This window comes from Tachypleus tridentatus, chromosome 2, assembly GCF_004210375.1.
Source record: "Tachypleus tridentatus isolate NWPU-2018 chromosome 2, ASM421037v1, whole genome shotgun sequence".
Lineage (NCBI taxonomy): Eukaryota > Metazoa > Arthropoda > Merostomata > Xiphosura > Limulidae > Tachypleus > Tachypleus tridentatus.
Genome location: NC_134826.1, coordinates 2,824,369 through 2,851,592, shown reverse-complemented (window position 1 = coordinate 2,851,592; position 27,224 = coordinate 2,824,369). Strand labels below are relative to the sequence as shown.

Here is a 27,224-nt window from a genome sequence, read left to right as displayed (position 1 = left end):
TAAGAATACACAGTTCTATAAATCACTTAACATCTGGGAATTCTGATGTATAGAAGTACATTAAAAGGTTAAGCTATTGGTTAAAAGAAAACAAAACAAACCTGAAACTGTTTACAGTTTTATTATCAATGTTCAAGTGTGAAATATGTTGAGGAGTGGTAATTGAAGTAATCAATAAAATCTAAATAATTTCAAACAGGACAAACACCAGAACATTTTTGAATTTCTATGTTACTACTTTTAGAAAGATAGAATTACTTATAAAGTAAAAAATACAACAAATACTTCACTAAATATACTGATATTTTCCCATAGTTTTCTAGATACTCATATGTTTATTTTTCTTCAAATTTTAAAATAGTTTTTACCATCGCTGAGCTTGTTATTAAATCAGACAACCACTAATATCTACCTGACATGCGCAGTTTCTGTGGAATTGTCCATACGTAGCTTCGTCATCAACATTCGTACAACGTTGACTGAGAAGACAGTGTTACCCTAAAAAAATATCAACATTTCTATTTAAATTCTCGTCCGTCTACATCTATGTACATACGTATATATGTGTATATATAAATACAGTTATCATAGTAAATGGTGCGAGAAAGTGTATGAGAACCTACGTAAATTATTTATATATACATCAACTTGTAGTGATTTGAGTCGAGGAACCTAATGGTATATGATGAGTTATACACCAGCAAATAGTACAAAATAGTAGACCAAGACTTGGCGGTTGGTTGCGATGACTACTTGACTTCCATCTGGTCTTTCTGCTACATTATGGCTGACTAGCGCAAATAGCCCTCGTGTAGCAGTGACTAAAGACTAATTGTAAGATTGTGTGATACTCTAGAGTAAGGGTGTTACATGAGTTTTGGTATTCTATGTTTGATGTTCTATGTTTGTATAGTAAATGTTCTGCTAAGAACAATTTAACAATAACAAACCGTTATGTCACATTCTGATACATAGTGTTATTAATTCATAACAAGTTAGTGTAGAATATCCTGTTTGTTGTTAACATTATTCATACCTGTTCTACTGTTATTTACAAAGTTAATGTTGTACTTTGACTTCATCCATAGCTTTTCACACTCAACATGAGAAGTGAAGCCGTCATAAACAGGAGACAGATGAACTGATGGACAGACACCACTGTTCACAGTATGTATAAAATAAGTAGTATATAATGTTCTCTGTCCAATCAAATATTGTCTACAGCTGCTTTCAAAGTCGGTCTTCACTGATAGGTGTTGATATCGCATTCTGTAACATTATAAAAGGATGAGATAAAAAGTCTGTCAAAAGTAAACCTCTAAGAAAATTGTACAAAAAACGAGGCTTGAGTATTTACTATGTCAAGAAATGAGAATTAGATAACAAATACAACAATATGATTTGGGATTAGAAGTTAAAAAAACAGTAAATAAATTGTCTATTGTTAAAACACGTCTATAAGCTCTGAGATTAAGGGTTAAAAACAACAGGTAAATTGTATAATGTAGAATCTTGTCAGACTTTACATATAAACAAACATGAAAGTTTCGATTGGTTTCTCACATCTTTGTGACTTACACTCAATAAATCTTACAAAAGTATAAAGTCTAAAGTATATCTGAGTGAAATTGTTCGTACAGATTTATAATTATTATTTAAAGTTGTATGTTGTTCAGATGTACCAGTGAAGTAGTCAACTGGGCATGTATGATGTTCAGTTGTACAGGGTAATTTAGTGAACCAGGTATCTGTGTTGTTCAGTTGTAGAGGGTAATTTAGTGAACCAGGTATCTGTGTTGTTCAGTTGTAGAGGGTAATAGTGAACCAGGTATCTGTGTTGTTCAGTTGTACAGGGTAATTTAGTGAACCAGGTATCTATGTTGTTCAGTTGTACAGGGTAATTTAGTGAACCAGGTATCTGTGTTGTTCAGTTGTACAGGGTAATTTAGTGAACCAGGTATCTGTGTTGTTCAGTTGTACAGGGTAATTTAGTGAACCAGGTATCTGTGTTGTTCAGTTGAACCAGGTATCTGTGTTGTTCAGTTAGTAGAGGGTAATTTAGTGAACCAGGTATCTATGTTGTTCAGTTGTACAGGGTAATTTAGTGAACCAGGTATCTATGTTGTTCAGTTGTACAGGGTAATTTAGTGAACCAGGTATCTATGTTGTTCAGTTGTACAGGGTAATTTAGTGAACCAGGTATCTATGTTGTTCAGTTGTACAGGGTAATTTAGTGAACCAGGTATCTATGTTGTTCAGTTGTACAGGGTAATTTAGTGAACCAGGTATCTATGTTGTTCAGTTGTACAGGGTAATTTAGTGAACCAGGTATCTATGTTGTTCAGTTGTACAGGGTAATTTAGTGAACCAGGTATCTATGTTGTTCAGTTGTACAGGGTAATTTAGTGAACCAGGTATCTGTGTTGTTCAGTTGTACAGGTAATTTAGTGAACCAGGTTTAGTGAACCAGGTATCTATGTTGTTCAGTTGTACAGGGTAATTTAGTGAACCAGGTATCTATGTTGTTCAGTTGTACAGGGTAATTTAGTGAACCAGGTATCTATGTTGTTCAGTTGTACAGGGTAATTTAGTGAACCAGGTATCTATGTTGTTCAGTTGTACAGGGTAATTTAGTGAACCAGGTATCTATGTTGTTCAGTTGTACAGGGTAATTTAGTGAACCAGGTATCTATGTATGTTGTTCAAAGCTATTCAAGGGTAAAGTGGTGAACCAGGTAATGCATGTTGTTCAAAGGTTATTAGGGTAAGTAGTGAACAAGGAATGTATGTTGTTCAAAGCTATTAATAAAGTAGTAAACAAGGAATGTATGTTGTTCAAAGCTATTAATAAAGTAGTAAACAAGGAATGTATGTTGTTCAAAGCTATTAATAAAGTAGCAAACAAGGAATGTATGTTGTTCAAAGCTGTTAATAAAGTAGCAAACAAGGAATGTATGTTGTTCAAAGCTATTAATAAAGTAGTAAACCAGGAATGTATGTTGTTCAAAGCTATTAATAAAGTATAAACCAGGAATGTACGTTGTTCAAAGCTATTAATAAAGTAGTAAACCAGGAATGTACGTTGTTCAAAGCTATTAATAAAGTAGTAAACCAGGAATGTATGTTGTTCAAAGCTATTAATAAAGTATTAAACCAGGAATGTATGTTGTTCAAAGCTATTAATAAAGTAGTAAACCAGGAATGTATGTTGTTCAAAGCTATTAATAAAGTAGTAAACCAGGAATGTACGTTGTTCAAAGCTATTAATAAAGTAGTAAACCAGGAATGTATGTTGTTGAGTGGTTACAGGAAAGTAGTCAACACGATATGTATGTTTTACAGATACTTACGTAAAGTTGTCAATCAGGCATATATATTGAACAGATGTACTAGTAATGTTTAGTCGCACGGTTGAGTGCCCCAAGTGAAAATTACGGTTTGCCTGTCAGGGTGTAAATTCGGCCTTTCTCCTAGTTATAGCTCAGCTAAAATTGGAGGGAAGACCTTCTCGTGGTTAATGACGCTTCCATACACGACACTGCAGATAGCAGTTTGCCCTTGTTTTGACAGTACAATAAGCATGTTTTGTTTCATCAATGGTTGAATAGCTTTCCTTGTCTGTTTCTGTATTTAATTAATTCAAACACTAAATATTAAAAATGTGTTGGTAAAAGAGTAACATACGAGTACTTACCATGAAGAACTCGATAGGACTGTATCGATACGACTCGTGTATCTGTATGAAATTTGGCAAACTTTCAGTACACATAATATATATTTGTGCTGACATTTAGTGATTCAATAAAGAGGAACATTGAGTGGTACATGTTGTCTTCATTTGTTTGATAACAATGTTACCTGCAAAGTAAAACTTACTTTAATGATATCGAGAAAACCCACTTGTAGAGAAATATATATGTAAAAACGGCTAGTTGGGGTTGAGAAGATATTTTACGTCAAGGAGCGAACAACGTTTCGACCTTCTTCGGTCATCGTCAGGTTCACAAAGAAAGAAAGAGGTAACTGACCGGAAGCTGACCACGTTGTTCGCTCCTCTACGTAAAATATTTTCTCAACCCAAACGAGCCGTTTTTACACATATAAAACTTACTTTGTATGTAATGCTATTGAGTAACATAACAAATTAACAATGACAGAATGAACAGACAAACATTACGACAGTGGTTTTGAAGCGTGTGTCGCGGACACCTATGAACATCGATCAAGCAAGTTCCTTTTGGCTGTGATCTGTCTAGCAGTGTCTAGTTAGCACGAGCAATACATTCCCGATACTTAGTCACATAGTAAAAATTTCAATCTGCCCGCGAGACCAGTTCAGGGTGTAAATTCGGCCTTTCTGCTAGCTATAGCTTAACTAAAATTCGGGAAAGACCTTCTTGTGGTTTTTGTTGTTTCTATGCACGACACTGCAGATAGCAGTTTGCCCTTATTTCGACAGCAAAATAACCACGTTTTATTTTATCAACGGGTAAATAAATTTCCGTATCTGTTTATGTCAGTGGTGCACAAAATCAGGCCCGCGATGTCCAACAGGAAACTCAAACATAGAGAGTTCGCGCACTTAGAGTTCGCGAAGATTAAGCGCTATAGAAGAATATGCATTAGATTAGGCACTGGTTCCATATTTGTGTCGAGCAATAAAGAAAATTTGATAAGAAAATCTCGTTAATGCATAGGCATATAATCTTTGGCTTAATGACGTAATATTTCCTTAATTACGAAATCTCACGCGTTCCAATTGTTCTTCGAGATTTACTTACGAGCCCTATTTTGATATTATTTCGTCACAAAATGGTAGCTAATCGTAAAAGAAAAGTTGATGACAAAACCGGCAGTTTCATGATGATTGTACTGCACAGTACTGTTTTCTTTAAGAACAGAAGAACGTGATTTGTCTGCTGTGTCATTCGACAGTAGCAGTGGCGAAGGTATTCAATATAAAGTGTCATTATGAGTCGAAGCATAAAGATTTCCACAACGTAGTCATTGATGAACGAACAGCTCGAATAGAATCTCTGCGGCAGTCGCAGAACGTTTTCTCAAAGCAGTCAGCAGATTTAGGTGCAGCATGTGAGGTCAGTTACGATATTTCGTTGATGATAGCGAAATCTGGCCAACCGTTCATTGATGGTTATTTTGTCAAGCAATGCATGATTACTGTATCGGAAAAGTTGTGTCCGGAAGCAGTCCGCAAGCTACAGATGGTGGCTTTGAATCGTACGACAGTTCAGTGAAGAATTTCACACCTCTCAGCAGATGTGACAAGACCGCTTTCAAATAAAGCAGCCAACTTTGTCTACTTCTCTTTAGCAGCAGACGAGTCGACTGACATCAGTTCAACAGCACAGCAACTAGTTTTTTTTTCATGGTGTGTCGTCATCGTTTGATATCACAGAGGAACAAATCAGCATGGTTCCATGAAGGGTCAGACAACTGGGTCTGCTCTGTTCGAGGAGACAGTAGTATAGTAGTGTTTCATTGGATTTCACGAAACTGGTAAGTGTGACAATGATGGAGCACCAGCCATGACCGGAGAAAGTAGCGGGCTGGTAGCACTGTTGATGAAGCATTGAGGAAAGCAGAACAATAGTTGGTGAAGTTGCACTGCATTATTCACCAACAGAACCTGTGCATTAAAGAACTTCGTTTTCAGGCACTGATGGCGTTAGTGACGAAAACCATTAAATTCATCAAATCACGAGGGCTCAATCACAGTCAGTTTCAAAGTCTTCTTGAAAAAAATTGATTAAGACTATGGTGACCTTGTGTATCACTGTGAAGTACGCTGGCTGAGTCGAGGGAAGATGCTCAGAAGATTATTGGAGTTGATTAATGAACTGACAGAATTCCTCAGAAGCAAGAACAAAGATAGAAATACTTTCCATGACTGATCCAACATGGTAAGCTGATTTGACCTTTCTGGTCGACATGACACAACACTTGAATGATCTGAATTTGAAGTTGCAAGGCAAAATCAGCTTGTCTGTCAGCTTGCAAATTACGCCTCAGCTTTCAGGACAAAGTTGCAGTTATTCTGGCAGCAAACAACATCAGGCAACTTCGCGCACTTTCCCACTTTTCAGTCACAGCTACAGAAGAATCAGGACATTGACACACAAGTTTATGTTGGGAAGCTAGATACTTTGATCCAATCCTCCAACTCACGGTTTCACTCACGACTTTGACCAATGCAGATTGTTGATGAAACTTTTTGCTGATCCGTTCAGTGTGTCAGTGGATGACTTTTCAGCAGAATATCAGCTTGAACTTACTGATATCGAAGCATCTGATGAACTGCGTGTTATTTACCGAGAAAACAGTTTGTTTGACTTCTACAAAACGTTGCCTGATACATTTGCTAATCTGAAAGAGAACGCACTTGTCCACACCACTTGTGAACAGGCTTTCTCGTATATGAAACTGAATAAAACAACACTCGCAATCAGCTGACTGATGATCATCTGGAAGCAATCTTGCGTCTTTCAACGTCAAGCTGAACATTTCTAAGTTCGTAGATGACATGCAGCACCATCCATCGCATTGACTTTGTGACAGTTGACGTATTGTAACATTTCTCAGAATAATGTGCAAACACTTTAATGTAATCGTCATTTGTGTGTTCTTAAATGTGATGTCCATCTTGTGTGAAACAACTGTGGGACGATTTTAATCTTCACTTTTTTGTGGCCCCTGACTCTAAAAGTTTGTGCACCACTGGTTTATACCATCGTCCCTAAGACATATGTCCAGCAACGGCCACTTGCGAACTCTCTCTTTCTTCATCTGAAGATGATCTTGGAAGGTCGAAATGTTTTTCTCTCCTTCTCAGTAAAAGTGTTAGTACCCATACCAGCCATTCAGATATACATTTTTATCTGAAGTAGGTTTCTCATCATCAAGATTTTGTTTACTTTAAATACTGAATCTGTAAAATATTGAAAACTTTATCTCTGTTCCCTTCTGTTGTATGAATCTATTTCTTCATCTTCAATATAGTTATACCATTAATCATCAACCTTGAAATTTGCTTTTTTTCAGAATGCATTCTTCGAAACGTGAATCCAAAGTATCTCCACTTTAAAGAACCAAACCAAAATGTTCAAAAGTTGTTAGATTATCAGATTTGTCTGAAGATACTATTGCTTTGATTTACATTGGGCTGAAGCTACACGAGGGCTATCAACGCTAGTCGTATGTAATTTAGCAGTGAAAGAATAGAGGTACCTCATCATCACCATCCACTAACCACTCTTTCACAAACGAATAGTGAGATTGACCCTAACAATGTTCTCCCTCCCCCCACACAGACATCATAAAGGGTGAGCATGTTTGGTGGAGTTGGATCAAGAATTTCGTACAAAACATCAACAGAACATAAATTTTACTGGAAAAGTTCAAAGTGTTCTGTACTAACCTTAGAATGATTGATACCAGTGTTGATTGCACCGATGTACTGAACAAGTGGAACTAATAGAACGAAGACAAATTGTGCAGTGTGAACATGTCCAAAATTTGAGGCTGAATTGACTGATTAACAGCATTCATTCCTTGTTTCATCCTGGCGACCAGATTGTTAACCTATGTAATTATAACATAAATAATCAGTGTAAATCAGTGATAGCTAAAGGTCTTCAGTTCTCTCTTCCACCACGTAAACTCTATGTACCTAACATAGTTTACACTTTCAAATCACAATACAGACACCTAAAGGACCTTCTTGTGAAAGACAAAATAACTCTTTATCGATTGAGTAACATTTTTATGACGAAAATAAAGAACTCTGCCTTTTCTACTTCTTATGATTTTATCCCTAATGTTCGTCCTTATCGTTTAAGCCCTGAAGAAATATTTTAAAAGAACTGTCGTTAAATAAAAATATTTATGTTACATCGTCCGACAATAACATTGTTATTCTTAACTAAAATAATTACTTGATCAAAATGGTCGTTATTCTTGACAACTCTACCACTTTTAAATTCCTTATCAAAGCCTATTCATTATCATCCAACGTGAGGAAACATTCCAAAGATATCTGATTGAACTTAGAAAGAAAAATATCGTGGACATTTGACTGATGATGATTACGATACGTACGACAAACCTTTGTTAATGAAAGAACAGAGTTTTAAAGTTCTGACCTCATAACAAGAACCAGACTTTCACTAGGACTAAATCTGCTTATATATTTATTGATGTAATTTGTAAATATAATTTTAAGGAAAGAAGTTACACAACTCTTAATTTATAAATAAACGATAACACACTTAATAGACCAAAAATAATGTTTGCTTCACACAATGAGAACAGTTTTCCACTGCATAAATTACTGTATAAAATAATATTTTTGTCTTAGAAAATTACACATTTTTCTAAAGTTTTCAGTACAACGCTATCTGAAACAGCCCAGTATATACTAACTCTAATTGCTGAGCCTCACAGGTTGCAGAGTAAAATGAATATTAATAATTGTCTGACTTTTGTTTCTTATTTCAAGAATTTAACTGAGATTTTTAGAATCATCTTATGTGAATATACAATTAAAATATTCATACAAAACTTTATACCTACAAATTGTACTGGTCGAAATACCTATGAAATGTAAGGTGGGTAATTTTTTGCTATAAAATTTTGTTCTTTCTTCTCAAAGTTCGGCTTTTATTTTAATGTCTGGTCTCCATAGTTACTATATGCAAATACTCAGTAATTTTGTGGTTTAACTTTATTGTTGCCTTTCTTCACAGTTTGTATTCGTTTCAAGTGTAACTATACTCTTGAATCAGTTGTTGTAACAAAGTGACGTAAGCCAAAAAGAAGGAAATGATGCAAAAATAAAACTGATAAGTGAGGGGTAGCAATGGGAAAGGCCTGGCATGGCCAAGCGCGTAAGGCGTGCGACTCGTAATCCGAGGGTTGCGGGTTCGCGCCCGCGTCGCGCTAAAACATGCTCGCCCTCCCAGCCGTGGGGGCATATAATATGACGGTCAATCCCACTATTCGTTGGTAAAAGAGTAGCCCAAGAGTTGGCGGTGGGTGGTGATGACTAGCTGCCTTCCCTCTAGTCTTACACTGCTAAATTAGGGACGGCTAGCACAGATAGCCCTCGAGTAGCTTTGTGCGAAATTCCAAAAAAACAAACAAACAAACTATTTTTATCCTTGCAATTTGATATTCATATGTCTATTATTCATATCTTTATAACTATCTGGCTTCAATATCTTTATTCTTCACCTCTTTTCTAACTATTAATTCTTTAGATCTCCATTTTGCATTATCTTAACGACTGTTTGACATCGTCTTGCTATTTGAACGTCACAAATCTATGCTTCATAATTTTATAACTATTTGACATACAACTTTTTAATTATTTGATATGCAGATCTCTATTCTTCCTCGTCTTCCTAACTATTTGACACTGAAATGTTTATTCTTGTCCTTTTATGTGTTTAATACCCAGATCTCTATTCTTTGTTATGTTACTCACAACTTCCCATCCACATCTCTATTGTTCTTCGTTTTGCTATATCAAATCAATATATCTATTATTCATATCTTTATAACTATCTGGATTCTATATTTTTATTCTTCAACTCTGTTTTAACTGTTTTGACATCCATATTTCTATTATTTATCGTCTTAACTATTTGACACACAAATCTCTATTTTTGTCCTTCTTTCTATACAACACCCAAATCCCTATTATACATTGTATTAAAGACCACAGTACTGTATTTTTGATCGTCTTGCTATTTGAACTTCATATGTCTATTCTTCATATTGTTATAACTATCTGATTTCCACATCATTATTCTAACTGTTTGACATCTACATCTTTATTCTTCATCGTCTCACTAACTATCTGGCAACCAAATATTTATTGTTCACCTCTTTTCTAACTATCAGATCTCCATTTTGCATTATCTTACCGACTGCTTGATATCCACGTCTCTATTTTTAATCGTCTCACTAACTATCTGACAACCAAATATTTATTGTTCACCTCTTTTCTAACTATCAGATCTCCATTTTGCATTATCTTACCGACTGCTTGATATCCACGTCTCTATTTTTAATCGTCTCACTAACTATCTGACAACCAAATATTTATTGTTCACCTCTTTTCTAACTATCAGATCTCCATTTTGCATTATCTTACCGACTGCTTGATATCCACGTCTCTATTTTTAATCGTCTCACTAACTATCTGGCAACCAAATATTTATTGTTCACCTCTTTTCTAACTATCAGATCTCCATTTTGCATTATCTTACCGACTGCTTGATATCCACGTCTCTATTTTTAATCGTCTCACTAACTATCTGGCAACCAAATATTTATTGTTCACCTCTTTTCTAACTATCAGATCTCCATTTTGCATTATCTTACCGACTGCTTGATATCCACGTCTCTATTTTTAATCGTCTCACTAACTATCTGACAACCAAATATTTATTGTTCACCTCTTTTCTAACTATCAGATCTCCATTTTGCATTATCTTACCGACTGCTTGATATCCACGTCTCTATTTTTAATCGTCTCACTAACTATCTGACAACCAAATATTTATTGTTCACCTCCAAATATTTATTGTTCACCTCTTTTCTAACTATCAGATCTCCATTTTGCATTATCTTACCGACTGCTTGATATCCACGTCTCTATTTTTAATCGTCTCACTAACTATCTGACAACCAAATATTTATTGTTCACCTCTTTTCTAACTATCAGATCTCCATTTTGCATTATCTTACCGACTGCTTGATATCCACGTCTCTATTTTTAATCGTCTCACTAACTATCTGGCAACCAAATATTTATTGTTCACCTCTTTTCTAACTATCAGATCTCCATTTTGCATTATCTTACCGACTGCTTGATATCCACGTCTCTATTTTTAATCGTCTCACTAACTATCTGACAACCAAATATTTATTGTTCACCTCTTTTCTAACTATCAGATCTCCATTTTGCATTATCTTACCGACTGCTTGATATCCACGTCTCTATTTTTAATCGTCTCACTAACTATCTGGCAACCAAATATTTATTGTTCACCTCTTTTCTAACTATCAGATCTCCATTTTGCATTATCTTACCGACTGCTTGATATCCACGTCTCTATTTTTAATCGTCTTGCTAACTATTTGACACCCAAATCCCTATTATTCATTGTATTACCGACCACTTCTCACCAAGATCTATATTCTTCATCGTCTTGCTATTTGAACTTCATATATCCATTCTTTATAATTTTTATATATCTGACATCCATATCGTTATTCTTAACCAACTTAACAATTGAGACTAAATCTTTTATTCTCAGGTTGGAAAGAAATGGTATAGTCAAGGCTTCTTATTATAAACAAAACATGATCATGCTTGTATAAAAAATAACTCACAAATTGAATATTTAGTTCACTGTTTTATATTGTCCCGACAAGTTGATAAGTTTCCATGTTTTGTATCGTTTAGAAACAGGTTTGTTTAAATAACGTTATTGTTGTAAGGCCTCATTCAACCAAGTGCTAACAATGTTACTAACTCGGTACAGGATGTTTTAAAGTGAAACAAAAGGATGGCGTTAAATTTATCAGTAATCAAGTGCATTCTAAACTACGATTTTGTAACCTGCTCAACGCAATACCTTTAACTCAGTCAATAATAAAACAATAATATTGATTTTTTAAATAATAATACCAGTACCTGAATGGCGTTGACCATATTTAATCCTTGAAACATTTGAAAATGTGTCTGAATGTTTGTCGTTTTCAACACCAAAAAGTAATGATATTCTACATGATTACAAAGTTTCAACAAATCCGTTCGTTTTTGAATAAGATATAAAACAAAAGTAGTGTACAAAATCGGTCTCCATGGTAACAAATATGATTTTTTTCGTGAACTTGCTGTTATCTTTGACATCGGCCCTCCAAATATTAATCACTTCTGAGTTGGGTCATAGTCCAATTGTATACTAACTTTCGTTCAAATCTACCCAAATGTTTTCGAGAAATATTGCTGATAAACACACACACACACATGGATGCAAACATAACCCCAGTTTACCTTTGGTTTCGGTAATAATAATGATGTTGAAACTGCTTGAACAATAGCAGTATGATGTTTAAGCTCCATGTAACAAGAGCTAAATTGAGTAATTAATATAGTACCAAGTAGGTAAGGTTTAAAACTAAACCCATCGTAACAAGGCACAACAAATAAATAAAATAAGATTCGTATTATTCTCAAATACTTACCTCAACCTATCAAGTAGTAAAGTTTGAGTGGGGCATCCTTACTGAAAACAGACTGCAATGTAGTAGGAGACATTCTATGAACATCCAGTTTTGCTCGTACATTTTGAGGAATAATGTAGTTTTACATAACCAGTCCTGTAAATAAAATAACTCAAGACTCAAAATGCTTACGAATTAGACATACTTTGAATAACGATGAAAATATTTTAGTAAGACACTAGAAATCAAAACGCATCCTGCAGAGTTGTGTTGTTCTTTGTGTATCTTAAGGTATTTTAAAATAATACTTTGAAGGCTTATATAAATGAATTAATGGCTGTATTTTCATTCCTTATATTAAATACCAGTGGGTAATAACAATTTTCTTTTAAATTCTACAAAGTTTAAAATATTCTTAAATTACTACTTACACCTATCACACAAATTTGATAAGTAGTAAACATCTTCAACTTGGAAGGTATACGTAAGTGATTAAATTATTATAAATTACACAAAGTCATTGTATTTAATTTACACACGAGCAGTTAAACCACTTAAATGGACTAGACGTAAGGTATTAATTAAACTACTGAATAACTTGCACATAATGTGAAATGTAACTTTAAAAAGTACATCAAGAGGTACACACAAGCTAATAGTTATTAATAATACATACAATAGCTTTGTTGTACAAATTACATTAATATTGACTTAAGATCAAAGCAAGCTACCTACTTAGAGTGATTCTAAAAAACAACAACAAATAAACCTTTTAATAAGTATAGATAATTAAATGTCTTTTTTTAACGTTTTTTTTTTATAAAAAGTATTATTTTCGGCCTTAATCTCAATAACATCTCAAGAGGCTAGACCAGCCTAGGAGATTCAGGTTAGTCCTAAATACGTATATTAAGTTGATAATGCGAAACAAAATCTATAACTAAAATTTACTAATAAATAAATATTTAAAAAGTAATATAATTAGATACTATAGCTAATATTATTAACGAAACTACCAGTACAGAGACAAAAGAGGGTACGTTATCTATGTAACACGAAACGAACCAACTGTTGTCTCTAAGCGCTCTCCGTTTCACCAAACTTTTACCACACGTTTAAAATATATTAATGAAATCTCATATAATCCTAAACTCCACGAAGGTGCAGTTCATAAAAACTTCAAATACAGTACATAATTTACATGACCAGAATTATTGTTACGTAATATTTGAATTTACATGGCCAACATTACCATTAATAACGCTTAAATGTTACGTTAGGTGTCATATTTACTTAAACTACACTCTTGTACACGTGTAGTGCAGTAGTTCAGAAACCACCGACTGGTTCTATTTAACTCGCGTACGCAGAAGAATCAGGGTTAGGGTAGTAGTATTATCAAATAAATCTGTGGAACAAAGTAAAGATTAGAAGCATAACTTTACTGATAAAAGATGTGTCGTTAACAGCAATTAAGATTTAGAGAGATAACAGAGATGTTCGCGCCCGCGTCGCGCTAAACATGCTCACCCTCCCAGCCGTGGGGTGTATAATGTGACGGTCAATCCCACTATTCGTTGCTAAAAGAGTAGCCCAAGAGTTGGCGGTGGGTGGTGATGACTAGCTGCCTTCTCTTTAGTCTTACACTGCTAAATTAGGGACGGCTAGCACAGATAGCCCTCGAGTGGCTTTGTGCGAAATTCCAAAACAAACAAACAAATTATTCAATAAACAGCAGCACATAATGTATAAAAATGATTGTTTGTATTAGCACAATCAAGTAGCTGCCGTAAGAAGAATCTTTTTTTCTCATAAAATGTTCACTTTTCTAAATCTTTCAGTGCCATACTATCAAAAACAGCCCCATGTTTGCTTACCCTAATTACTAAGCCTCTCACAGGTTGTAGAGTAACATGAATGTTCCCTACATATTGTTTAAGTTTTGTTTTTCATTTCAAGAATTTAATTCAGATTTATATAATAATCTCATGTGAATATACATTTAAAATATTTATACAAAACTTTATACCTGCAAATTGTACTGGCCAAAATACCTACGAAATGTAATGTTAGAAACTTTCGACTACAAAATTTTACTTTTTCTTCGCACAGTTCGGTTCCAACTTTAACATCTTGTCTCCTTAGTTACTATATGCAAATATTCAATAATATTATAGCTCCATTTTATTGTTGTCTTTAACAGTCTGTATTGGTTAAAAGCGTAACAATACTCGTCAATAAATTGTTGTGTAAATACGTGACGTAACCTAAAGAGAACGTGTATGTTTTTTTATAGCAAAGCCGCACCAAACTGTCTGCTGAGTCCACAGGGGAGAATCGAACGCGTGATTTTAGTGTTGTAGATCCGTAAACTTACCGCTGTACCGAACAAAAAGGAAAATTAATACAAAAATATAAAACAGATAAGTGAGAGATAGCAGTGGGAAAAATCAGATGTTCAAAGTTGAGTTATAAAAAAGACAATTTCTCCTTTAAAGGTAGTTAACAAATTATACCTAGGTTATAAATAAAGGGTTGTTCTAGAGTAGGTGTGTCAAAAGAGTTTTAGTTTACTATGTTTGATGTTCCATGTTTGTATAGAAAGTGTTCTGTTAAGAACCACTCAACAATAACATTCCATTACGTCACATTTTAGCTTATCAGATTTGTCTAAAGACACTGTTGGTTTGTTTAAATTTGGCTAAATGCTACACGAGGGCTATCTGCTATCGCCGTCGATAATTTAGCAGTGAAAGAAAAGAGGAAAGGTACCAAGTGATCACTACTCACGAAACACTGTTTTACAAGGAAATAATTGGATTGACCGCTACAGCATACCGCCCAGTCACGAGTCATAGCCCATTGTATAGCTTTGTGCTTAATTCAAAACAACAACATCCTACCTAAAATTGTTATTTTAACTAAAATAACTACCTGATCAAAATATTGCTTGTTGTTGTAAACTCAACCACATTATCAATGCCCCTTAATTGAGTATCACCCAACGTGAGAAAATGTTCCATACACAGCTGAGAAATTGAAATGTCGTAAACATTTTAGTAATGATAATACGACACCAGGTGAACCATCACAGTGTATTAAGTTGTTGTTAGTAATGATAATACGATACTAGGTGAACCATCACAGAATATTAAGTTGTTGTGGGTTATATAATTATAATTATGAAACTTTACTAAAATCACGAACAAAAGCAAAGTTAATTAATAATACAACATAGTATGGGCTGTATATTAACAACTGTAGCATGTTACAACGTTGAATAAAAATATTTTTGGTAAATTCAATATATAGAATTACGTCATATTTTTTAATCTTACTATAAGATGGTGTTTATATCTGTATCTATCTACAGAAACAATAAATACATCATAGCATATCTATAAAATGTCACCACAAATCAAAATCTATTTAAAAATTCCCACATTTGGTATTCTATATTCATACAATTATAACACTAAATACGATACTTATAACATTCCTTTGTTTGAGATCGATAGAATGTTAAGTACCCTCCTTGTGACAAGAACCCAGCTTTCACTTGGACTAAACCTGAAAGTTTGATTGTATCTTTATTGATGTAACTTATAGTTATAAGAAATGGTGTGTGCTTTCTTACAATGAAGCCAAAGGGAATCCAACCCCTAATTTAAGCGTTGTAAATCCGGAGACATACCACTGCACTAGCGGGGTGCTTTAAGAAACGCAGTTTAAAAAAATAAAACAAACTTGTTTTTATCAATAAACAGTAGCAAGTTTAACAGATGACCGTTTCTATCAAAAGACTCCCAACAATTTCATTATTGTCTTTCTCAGTTTGTATTGAGCAATACTTGTCAATCAATTGTTGTATATATATGACGTAAGGAAAATAAAGACAGAAATATAAAACAGACAAGTGAGGGATAGCAGTTGGAAAAGACAGAAGATGTTCAAAGTTGAGTTTTAAAAACAATTTCTCCTTTAAACTTTTTCAACAAATTGTAGCTAGAGCATGAATAAAGGGTCGCCCTTCGCGATTAAGTGTATAACCGTTTGTTGGTGTATATCTCAGAGGAAAAGTTTGAGATGTGACAAGTCATACATGTCGTCTGTAGATTTATATATATGTGTGTTTATACATATATATATATGTATTATCCAGTCGTAATATGTGAAAAATAAAAATAGAAAGAACCACATCCAAGAGTACCATTGTTATTCTTACCCGAAATGACCACTTAACCAAAAAAGTGGTTATTCTTGACCACTTTACCAAATTTAATATCCTTATCAATGATCCTTAAATTATTACTTAAGGAAACATTACAAAGATGACCAGATGATTAAGGCGCTTGATTCGTAATCTGAGGGTCACAGGTACGAATCCCATCACACCAACCATGCTCGTCCTTACTCCCGTGGGTTCGTGATAATGTTACGGTCAATCCTATTATTTGTTGGAAAAGAGTAACCGAAGAATTGGTAGTGGGTGGTGATGACTGGTTGCTTTCTCTTTCGTCTAACACTGCTAAATTGAGGACGGCTATCGCATATAACCTTCATGTATCTTTGTGTGAAATTTCAAAATCAACAAAATGCTTGAGAAAACTTAATAACAAAAGTGTTGTAGACATTTGTCTGATGATGAGAAGACACCGTGTAAACCATCACAGTATATTAAGTTGTTAGCGTAATTGTTGTAAAAATAATTACCATAAATTTACTAAAATCACGAAGTAAAAGCAAAGTTAATTAATAATACAACAACATAGTATCGGCTATGTATTACCAATTGGAGCATTATATAGTGTTGAAGATATATATGTTTGATAAGTCCAATATAAAGAATTAATAACGTCACATTTTCTAATCTTACTATAATATGGCATGTATATCTGTATCTATCAGTGTATGTGACCGAAACAATAAATAAGTTATGGCATATCTATCAAATGGCACCACAAACAAAAATCTATTTAAAATTTCCACTTTTGGTATTCTAGATTTAGACAATTACAAAAATAAGTACGATACGTATAAAATTCCTTTGTTTGTCACAGATATAATTTTAAGTATTCTTCTTGTAACAAGAACCTGGACTGAACCTGAAGGTTTGATTATATTTTAATGATGTAATTTATAAGTATAGTTTTAAGAAAAGAAAAACTGGTGGGTTTTCTTTAACAAAGTGTAGCACATTTAAGAGATACAAAATGACTGTTTGAATCAGCACAACCTGAACACGTTTCCCCTGCAGTATTTGCTGTAAACTGAATCTTTTTTTTCGGAAAATTTTTACTTTTTCAAAGTTTTCCAGTACGACGTGATGTAAAACAGCCCAGTAATCGCTAACCTTCTCATAGGTTGTAGAGTAAAGTAAATGTTACCAGTTGTCTAACTTTTGTTTCTCATTTCAAGAATTTAATTCACATTTAAAATATTTATGCAAAACATTATACCTACAAACTGTAATGGCCGAAGAACATGGGGAATACGAGGTGAGCAGCCTTTGACCATAAAGATTTTGTTCTTTCTTCGCACAGTTCGGTTTATATTTTAATATTTCGTCTCCATAGTTACTACATACAGATATTTAATAGTATCGTGGTTCAACTTTATTGTTTTATCTCACAATTTATATTGGTTAGAAGTGAAACAATACTGCTCAATCAATTGTTAAATTACGTAATGAAAGAAAGGGAAAATGAAAAGAGAAATATAAAACTGAAAAGTGAAGATTTTAAAAGTAGAGTTATACAAAAGACAGTTTCTCTTAAACTTAGTTAACAATTTGTACCTAGAGTGTAAATAAAAGGGTCGTTCTTCACGATCACGAATGTAACGATTTGTTGGTGTAAATCACAGAGAAACAAGTTTGAGATGTTTCTCGTCTGTAGATTTATTCTGCATATACAAGTTTAAACGTATATATATGTTTGTATTACATGAAATATAAAAATAAAGAGAACCACGATTGTTTTCTGATTAGTTTGTTTTAGCAGCATCTATTTCTGTGTTTTAAAGTTGAAAGGATACACAATTTTCTAGTTGTGATAAAAACAAACTGTAATATTGTGTGATACTTTACAATAAGTAAGTGTTAAAGTAAAAGTAATAATATCAAATATATTGTTATTGTGTGTTGTTTTTATGTTTTGAACATCGGTTTAATTACATGTACCGTCCATTGTATCTGTTTATTTTTGTATTTATTTCGTTAACGGGTATAGCTTCCATTGTATTTATCTTTTTTAAGATCTTTGGTTTACTGTAAGATAGAAACTTTAAATTGTTTTAGTTTTTATGTTTCGTTTCAGTATATTAAATGTTCTGCTCGGGTGGTTTTGTGTTGTCCATACGTATATAATGAACTGATGTGTTCTGAGATGTGAAAAGGTCTTCATACGTACACAGACACACATAAACTGGGTTTCATGTATTTAGTTACGTGTTATTGGGGAAAAACAAACACATTTTTTTTAATCCGTGATGACGAGAAAAACAACTTGTAAAGAAAAGTACATATTTTAAAACGGCTGGTATTGGTTGAGAAATTTATTTATGTAGAGGAGCGAACAACTTTTCGACCTTTTTCGGTCATCGTCAGGTTCACAAAGAAAAAAAAGAAGTAACTGACCAATAGCTGACCACATGTTTGAAGGGGGTTGTGTAAATATAATCAAACATCTAAGCATGCCCTCTACAGAAATAGATGCTACTAAAACAAACTAATAAAAATTTTGTGGTTCTCTTTATATTTATATTCAAACATCTAAGCACGCTCTTTACATTCCTACACTCAATTACACAACACTTGTAGCACTTGTAAGTACTTAGGGTGCTCAACTAGCAACCTATGGGTCACGTGCTGTAGTGTGAGTTTTAATATCTAAGTGTAACATTAAATACTACATACATGTCATTAGTCAGTCTTTGAAAGTGAATTAACCTATTAACGACTCAATGTATTCCAAATTAAAACGGGCCCGGCATAGCCAGGTGCATAAGGGTAATCTGAGGATCGCGAGTTCGGATCCCCGTCACACCAAACATGCCCGCCCTTTCAGTCGTGAGGGCATTATAATGTTTCAGTCAATCCAACTATTCTTTGGAAAAAAGAGTAGCCAAAGAGTTGGTGGTGGGTGGTGATGACTAGCTGCCTTCCCTCTAGTCAACGCTGCTAAATTAGGGACGGGTAGCGCAGATAGTCCTCGAGTAGCTTTGTGCGAAATTCAAAACAAACAAACCAAGTCAAACACACGTGCGCGAATGTCATTAAATTATGTCTTTCATGATATAAAACACTTCATTACACAAACAGTCTCTGACACTGACATTAAGTACCAAATAAATCTCTTTAGTTATTCTTTGGAACAGCTTGAACTTATTAATGACTCGTTTTGGTACAAATCAAAACACACATTTAGAGGAGATTACCTTTAACAGCGCTCTGAAGATCATGGTGTGGAAGTGTTTATGATTGTTTAATCTTTCCAAGGATTAACATGTTGCTGGTGGTCCTTCTGTTGATTGACAACGTGAACTATTTCAAATGATGTGCTTCTGTGTCATCAGTGTAAGTTATAAACAACATAAAAACGTTAGTTTTACACTTCTGCATAATTTATCATTGAAAGAAACTAAACAAAATAAAGTAAAACAAAAAATATAATCTATAATACTGTGACATTATGTTGAGTTATCTACATTCTATTTGAGAACGGCTTTTATTGATAAGGAGAGAACAACGTTTCGACCTTCCTAGGTCATCTTCAGGTTAAGAAAGAGAGTTTGCAAGTGACCGTTGCTGGACACAAGTCTTCAGGACGACAGTTTCAACAGGTGTGACAGTTATTAATTAGTATAGATATAAAGATGTTCCTTTATATTGGTTTAATTTTGGTTTTAGTTTCTGTAAAAGTAGGGCATCTTTCATTTTACGTTTGTTTATATTTGTTTCCATACTTAGTATCTGGGTGTTTTCTTTGGTAATGTTGTGTTTATTTGATTTGCAGTGTTCAAAGACGTGTGAAGGCGTTTTTTGTTGTTGTTGTGCTTTGAATCTAGTTTTCATTTTCCCGCTTGTTTCTCTAATATAGAAGTCAAGGCAATTATTGCATTGTATTTTATTGTTGTGTTTGTCAATGCAGTTTTTACTCATAACAGACTTTAGTTTTGTACCTGGTTTTTTGAATAAATTTGGTGTTTACTGGAATGTTGTGTTTTGTTATAAGGTTTTTCCAAATGTTGATTATTTTTTTTGCTGATGTCGGGAACATGTGACATTCAGCAGCATGAGGTTTTGTTGTTTATTGTTGTTTGTTTTGGTGTGTGCGTATAATTTTTTCCACGTTTTTTTTAGGAAATTTGTCGATAAAACGTTGTTTTATTTTGTTGATTTCATAGTTAATTTTATCAGGTGAACATAGTTTTGTGGTTGTGTTTATTTGGTTTCTTAATACGTTGTTTTTGTTTTGTTTCATGTGCCGAGTCCCAGGGAATGTATAATCCAGTATGGGTGATTTTTTTTGTGGATTTCTGGTTTAAATTTCATTTCAGTTCTAGTGATCTTGAGGTTAAAAAATGTTATTTGGAGAGTTTTTTTCTGTTCACAAGTGAACATATTGTAGGGGTGAATAGAGTTAACGTAATTGAAAAACTAAGTGTGTATTTTGTGTATGTGAATTCAGCATTTGTATCATCAACGCACCAGTACATTGGTGGGTGGAAGGCTGAATTTACCGCTTGAGATTCAGTCGGTGTTATAAAAATGTTGGCTAGAACTGTTGACATGGGATTCCCCATACTTAGGCCATTTATTTGTTGGTAGTTTTGGTTATTGAACATAAAGTTAATTTTGGTGGTAGTGAATTCTATAGGGGGTTGCTAATTGGTTGCTGGAGATATGTATCAATCCCGTACCCATTTATACTGTCGTCCCTAAGACATTTGTACGGCAACGGAGAGTTGAAAACTCTTTTTACTAACCAGAAGATGACCTAAGAAGGTCCAAACGTTATTCTCTGCTTATCAATAAAAGTGTTAATACCCATAACTGTCGTCCCGAGATACATTTTTATTTCAATTGAGTTTCTTGTCATCAGGAATTATGTATATTTTCACTTATCTTTCGGATTTGAACGTGATAAGAGTTATAAAGCTACTTTTATTCTTTTTTATTATTTTGTTTTATTTCCATGATGTTTTTATTTGACACTAGTTCCATCTATCCGTGAACCTTCATCACTAGATCAAGATTTCCAGTGAGTGAAATTAATGTTTGATAATCTTGTATACATGTTACTAACACTCCTGAAAATATCAAAATCATACATATACATTAATCGTAAGATCTTTGTAGTGATGTTTTAGTACGTCTATCTACCCGACTAAAAGTTATCTATGAATATCTAATTTGCTTTGTTTTGTTTGGGGAGGCACAATGTCAAAGGTGAGCCATTAGTGGACCTACTCCCTTAACCATCAAAAGGCATCGTTAGATATTGTAGATTCATTTATAGCCTCAACTGCAAGTACAATAGAAATCTATATATCAGTCGAACCTATTAAAACAAATAAGTTTCTTTAACACCCCCTTCCCCTGTTCGACAGCCTAGACTATATGCAAGTTTAACAGTTGTAAACATACTCGCATCATATATAGAACACCTATATATAATTTAAAACATGTTTAACTGACGCAGAGTTAAGTCTTTGAGAGCACCATATTAAAAGGATTTTATTCTAAGAGTAATCTAAGAATTCCAACTTAATACCTGATCTTCACATTATCGTTTCGTTTTGCTTTTGTGATTTCGCCAGAGTGAATAAGTGATTAACATGTCGTCTTCTTCCAGAAATTACTACTGGAACAATGCATAACTAACGAGTTTTTCTTTAATCTTCCACTTAAACTTTCAGAAAAATAGTAACAGATGATTAAACTAACAGACATTACTATCCGGATGTTTAATTAAAAACATTTAAGTCTATCATGACAATAAATTTAGAGTTAACATATTTGCATCTTCACGATAATTCTTCAGCGTTATTTCCGTTTTTCTTTAAATAAGAAAATACAATTATTAGATCACACTATTTCACTAGTGTTATTTTAAAATTTGCCATTCATCGTTGCCGATACGACGCCTCTAATCGTTCTTCTAATATCCAGTCTCAAACTCAAACTAACGTGCCAGGGGTTTAGTTTAGAGAGAGAGAGAAATCAGAAGAGTTCTCTCTCCAACTGGGGTGTTCAAGAACGTTGTGGTTCCTCTTCGTCCCCTTTCGCGAGTTATTAGGAATTTTTTTTTTTAAATTCTTTTTTTGGGTGGAGGCAAAGGCAGCACCGGAAAAATGGCCGGGTCCCGTCCCGAAAGGAAGAAGTCAAGTAAATATGAACATGGCTACAATTCAATTCAAACGACCCAACTCAGGGTCTGGCAATAAATTTCCCTGGGCTGGGATCTAGAAATCCAATGCCTTAGTATTTGCTGTGGTGGGAAACGGAGTGCCCTGAGAAAACCCACTTTCACAGGACAGGCGTCGAAAGTTTTGCCTGTCGTGTTCCCGATATATCCCGAGTTCTACTCTACCTACCATCCAGCATACATTCTTGCGTCCTTCCAAGTCGCTAACTACGCAACGAGTCACGAAAACGCCTTAAATAACACTCATGGGCCTTTTCACTGTATTCTAGAGCAACAAATAGAAAACATAGCTCTCATATTCTGACGCAAAGTTTCAACTTCTACATCTTTATTAAGCACCAAACGTATTTAAGAGTTATTAACATTTGTTTTATAAAAGGTTAAAGGAAAATTGTTTAACATGCTTGACGAAAAGTCAAAAGAACATTTTAGAAATTTTGCGGAAGTGCACAACCATATAACAGCTATTACCAAACTTTTGTATTGCGAAATAATATCCCGTATCGCCATCTATTATCTCAAACAAGAACAAAAGAAAAATCCTGTTGCATTATAGCGCCATCTATCATCACGAATATTATTTATAAAATTATAAAAGGAAAATCCTGAAGTATTAACTAAATTTAAGTTTTCCCGATATACAAGCCCAAACTATTTAAAAGTTGTCTTTTAAACAATTTAGAGTTATAATCAAATATATCAAAATCTAGTTGATTGTAAACTTGTTTAGACCTTGTCCTACGTGTTCAAAATTACGAACAAAGCTCTTTCAAATATTTGATTAATTTAAAATTATTAACCAAAACTCAATCAACGAGAAAATGAACATACTTTTAAATTTAAGTTTACTCGATAAAATAGGCAAAATAAAGCAATATTACTTTTACGTTTATTTCGGAAATATAGCACATTATGACAAAAATCACACAAAGTTCACACTTCTACGTTAGAAGTGCTTGTAATAATTCACCATATGATTATACAAACAAATCCACAACTCGCAATGATTTCAAAATATATTCTTTTTCAGTACAAGTACATTTAGTATTTCTTTCCCTCCGTACATTTTGTTTTACATATTAAACCACGTATTGTTCTTCTTGAGGACAAATAATCCACTCGAAACAAAAGTGCATCTCGGAATGGTTAACTTGAAAATATTTTTGGAAGATTGAAACGTTGTTCTCTGCTTTATAAATAAAATGTTAAAACGCATAGCAGCCATGTTTTGTTTGTTTTATAATCTGTAATGATATATTCTTACCTGCAAAAACATGTTAGCATACATTGTAACATTGAAAGTGAATAAAACAGGTCAGCAATTAGCTTCACTTTGTTTAGTGTAATTATTTATTTTTTAAAATAAATTCAAGCAATGACATGAAAAATAAAATTATTTCCTTATTTTGTACAACTTATTATTTACGAGTTCGTAAAGATAATATATATTTTAAAACTGCACCACAACTTTAATTATATCATGTTATACCTTCAATTTGTTCATTAGTTCTTTTCAACATAAATTTGGTTTTATACCTGACTCATAAGAGCATGCTTGTAATCAAGTTAAATTTCTCAATTCACACAAATGCATGTTGTTACGCAATGATTAAGATGACGCAGCATGCAGTCTCCTGTCCCTGTTACTAAATATTACGTAGGGTGAGTCATATTCTGTCAACACAAAATGATAAACTAAACTGTTTGTTTGTTTTGGAATTTCGCACAAAGCTACTCGAGGGCTATCTGTGCTCGCCGTCCCTAATTTAGCAGTATAAGACCAGAGGGAAGGCAGCTAGTTATCACCACCCACCGCCAACTCTTGGGCTACTCTTTTACCAACGAACAGTGGGATTGACCGTCACATTATACACCTCCACGGCTGTGATGGCGAACATGTTTAGCGCAACGCGGGCGCGAACCCGTGACCCTCGGATTACGAGTCGCACGCCTTACGCGCTTGGCCACGCCAGGCCGATAAACTAAGCCTACTGCAGCTAAAATTACTTTCCGATGCACTGCAACGAGGGAAGGCAACATGCGTGAAGTACTGACAATAAAGTAATCAGGTGACCAAGGACTTACGACTAACCTGAGGTGTTTATTTTATTATTTGAGACAGAAAACCCTAACCAAAACAGAATAACAGGACTGATCCGCCGCCAGGATCTACTGCAGCCCACATCTGAACTTGTAGACCAGAGTTGAATTACAATAATTTTTTTTTCCAACTGATATGCTTGGCCGGAATAGCCTACGACAACGTTTCTCATCCTCCATGTTTACTACTAAACGCAAGAGTAAAAAAACTCAGATTGAAATAGCTAACATTCCCAAGCTATTGGCAACGTAGATAAGAAAACTGTACTGATTCGAGAATGAACAGGGCCTTCGCTTAACTTTTTTAAGGAGTCAACAGAGCTCACAGAACAAGTATTTTTAGCGGTAAATCCTATAGTTCATTTAAAATGTACTCTTTCGTGCAAATTCTTATAAAAATTACGGAATAGAAAATTTTACGTAAATTAAAAGAAATGTAACAGAATTTGTATTGTTGTGAATTCGTATTTCATATGTACAAGTCAAACCATTTTATTTTTTTCAAACCACTTATTTTAATTCACACATGATCTTTAATTTTTCCCTGAAGCATGGCACAACAGTAACTTTCTGTTTCCCTTTGAAGAAAATCTTTACGTCACTGTCAGTGTAATCTAATTTTGTTCCTACATAACCCTTTACCATCTAGTTGATATGTATTTGTGAATAATATGTCAAACACATTTAGTGGAGAGATGGAAAAATCATACCATTTACATTACCACTGACTTTATAGCAATTAGTTCTTTCACATCTTAAAACAGTTGTTAATTAGTTGTTCGTGAATATGAATTTGTAGTAAGCAAATTTCTAAAATTAACAACACATGGAAAACATGTAAATAGCTTTAAAATGGTTAGGTAATGGTGAATTAAATTTATATTGATGTCCTTTTCTAATCAAAATAAATAATGAAGGTATTTCTTTTGAGGATCATCCACATTGTGTGTGTGTGTATAAAATAAAAAGGGGGGAGGAAATGGAGCAATGAACATGAAAAAGAGGAAAATATGTTACAGGTTCAAATGCTGTTTGTGAAGTTAGGTCTACCAGTGATCACAGTCTACAGCAAATCCTACAAAAGAAATGAACTGATCTGTTACTTACATGACATTTACAACATGTTAATATTTTCCTACATTGTACTTTTGAAAGATTCTTATCTCTTCTCACACTTCCCATCTTTCTATGTTTGTTTGTTTTTGTGTGCCTAATCTTGATTTGAAAATTAGATTATACTGCACAGAAAGAACCAGCTGTATCAAAAGGACGTGTTGAATCCCTCTTGATGGAGGATTTTCACATTTTCATGCATGCTGTCAAGCAGCAGTCTTGTGTAAAAAATATGTGAAGGCAGGTGAGAGTATCAAGGCTAGCAAGGAGTAAATATTTGTGCAACCAGAGGGCAGTACAAGTAAAAAAAAATGTAAGAGGTAAGAAAAGATCCAATGATTGAACATGTTATAACAATATCATAAGATCTCAGGTAAGATATTATATCTGAAAAGAACCAATGATAGAACATGTTATAACAATATAATAAGATCTCAGGTAAGATATCTGAAAAGAACCAATGATAGAACATGTTATAACAATATAATAAGATCTCAGGTAAGATATCTGAAAAGAACCAATGATAGAACATGTTATAACAATAAGATCTATCTTTGATATAACATACATGCATTTTTAGCAGAATATAGTATCCAATTTTAAGTATTGCTGCTGTAGTTCTGTTTTATGTCAAGAATATATGGCATTAATTAAATTAATATATTCAAAATATAGCAATACATATTAAACCAAATAAAATAAAACATTTGACAGTACCCAGCCATATTGGCCAGTATTGATACAGCATGAAGTGAGGATGGGTTATGAAGAAACAATGTAACGATACTACCTCATTAAATTAACTTTAAATAGGCTTTAAAAGGAAGAAAAAAATATATCTGACAGAAAGACTCAACTATCTGCACCAAACATCCCATAAAAAGTTAAAATTAAAGTAAATTTAGTAAAATTCATAAAAGGAAATTAAGGTAAAACAAAACAAAGTTATTTACATTTAGTCTAAAACATTAAAAGAAAAACTACAGTTATAGAAGTCATAAAGAACTTTCTGCAGAATAACTGTAATTATCATAACCTGCTAGGAAGACTAACAGGAAAGTAAAGAAACCACCTAAAGTTGGCCTTTCCAGTTCTGGTTCTGAGTCATTTGATGTTATGGCCATTTTCAAAAAATAAAGTAATAAAAGTTTTAAAAGACATGCAGCAAAATTTTAATAATAACTCACCAGGATGACTAACGGGTAATTCAAATAACAACGATAGTCACCTGAAGTTGGTTTTCCAGTCCTGGTGTCGAGTTATTTAACGTTACAGCCAGTTTCTAATTTCAAATCGAACTAATTGGATTTGGATTCTTAAAATGGA

General features: G+C 33.7%; 1 long non-coding RNA gene across 6 annotated transcripts; it reads right to left on the bottom strand.

Moving 5' to 3' along the window:
• Positions 1-350: 350 nt before the first annotated feature.
• Positions 351-22,890, bottom strand: LOC143237327 (uncharacterized). Of its 6 annotated transcripts, XR_013020014.1 has the most exons (6): positions 22,032-22,890; positions 19,693-19,818; positions 12,277-12,411; positions 7,436-7,599; positions 3,695-3,858; positions 1,042-1,269 (listed from the first exon to the last, which is right to left on the bottom strand). It is a non-coding gene; the product is annotated as an uncharacterized LOC143237327 (long non-coding RNA). The 6 variants fall into 6 exon arrangements; XR_013020015.1 differs by lacking the exons at positions 1,042-1,269; positions 3,695-3,858 and adding an exon at positions 351-498; XR_013020016.1 differs by lacking the exon at positions 3,695-3,858.
• Between the last annotated feature and the right edge of the window lie 4,334 nt (positions 22,891-27,224).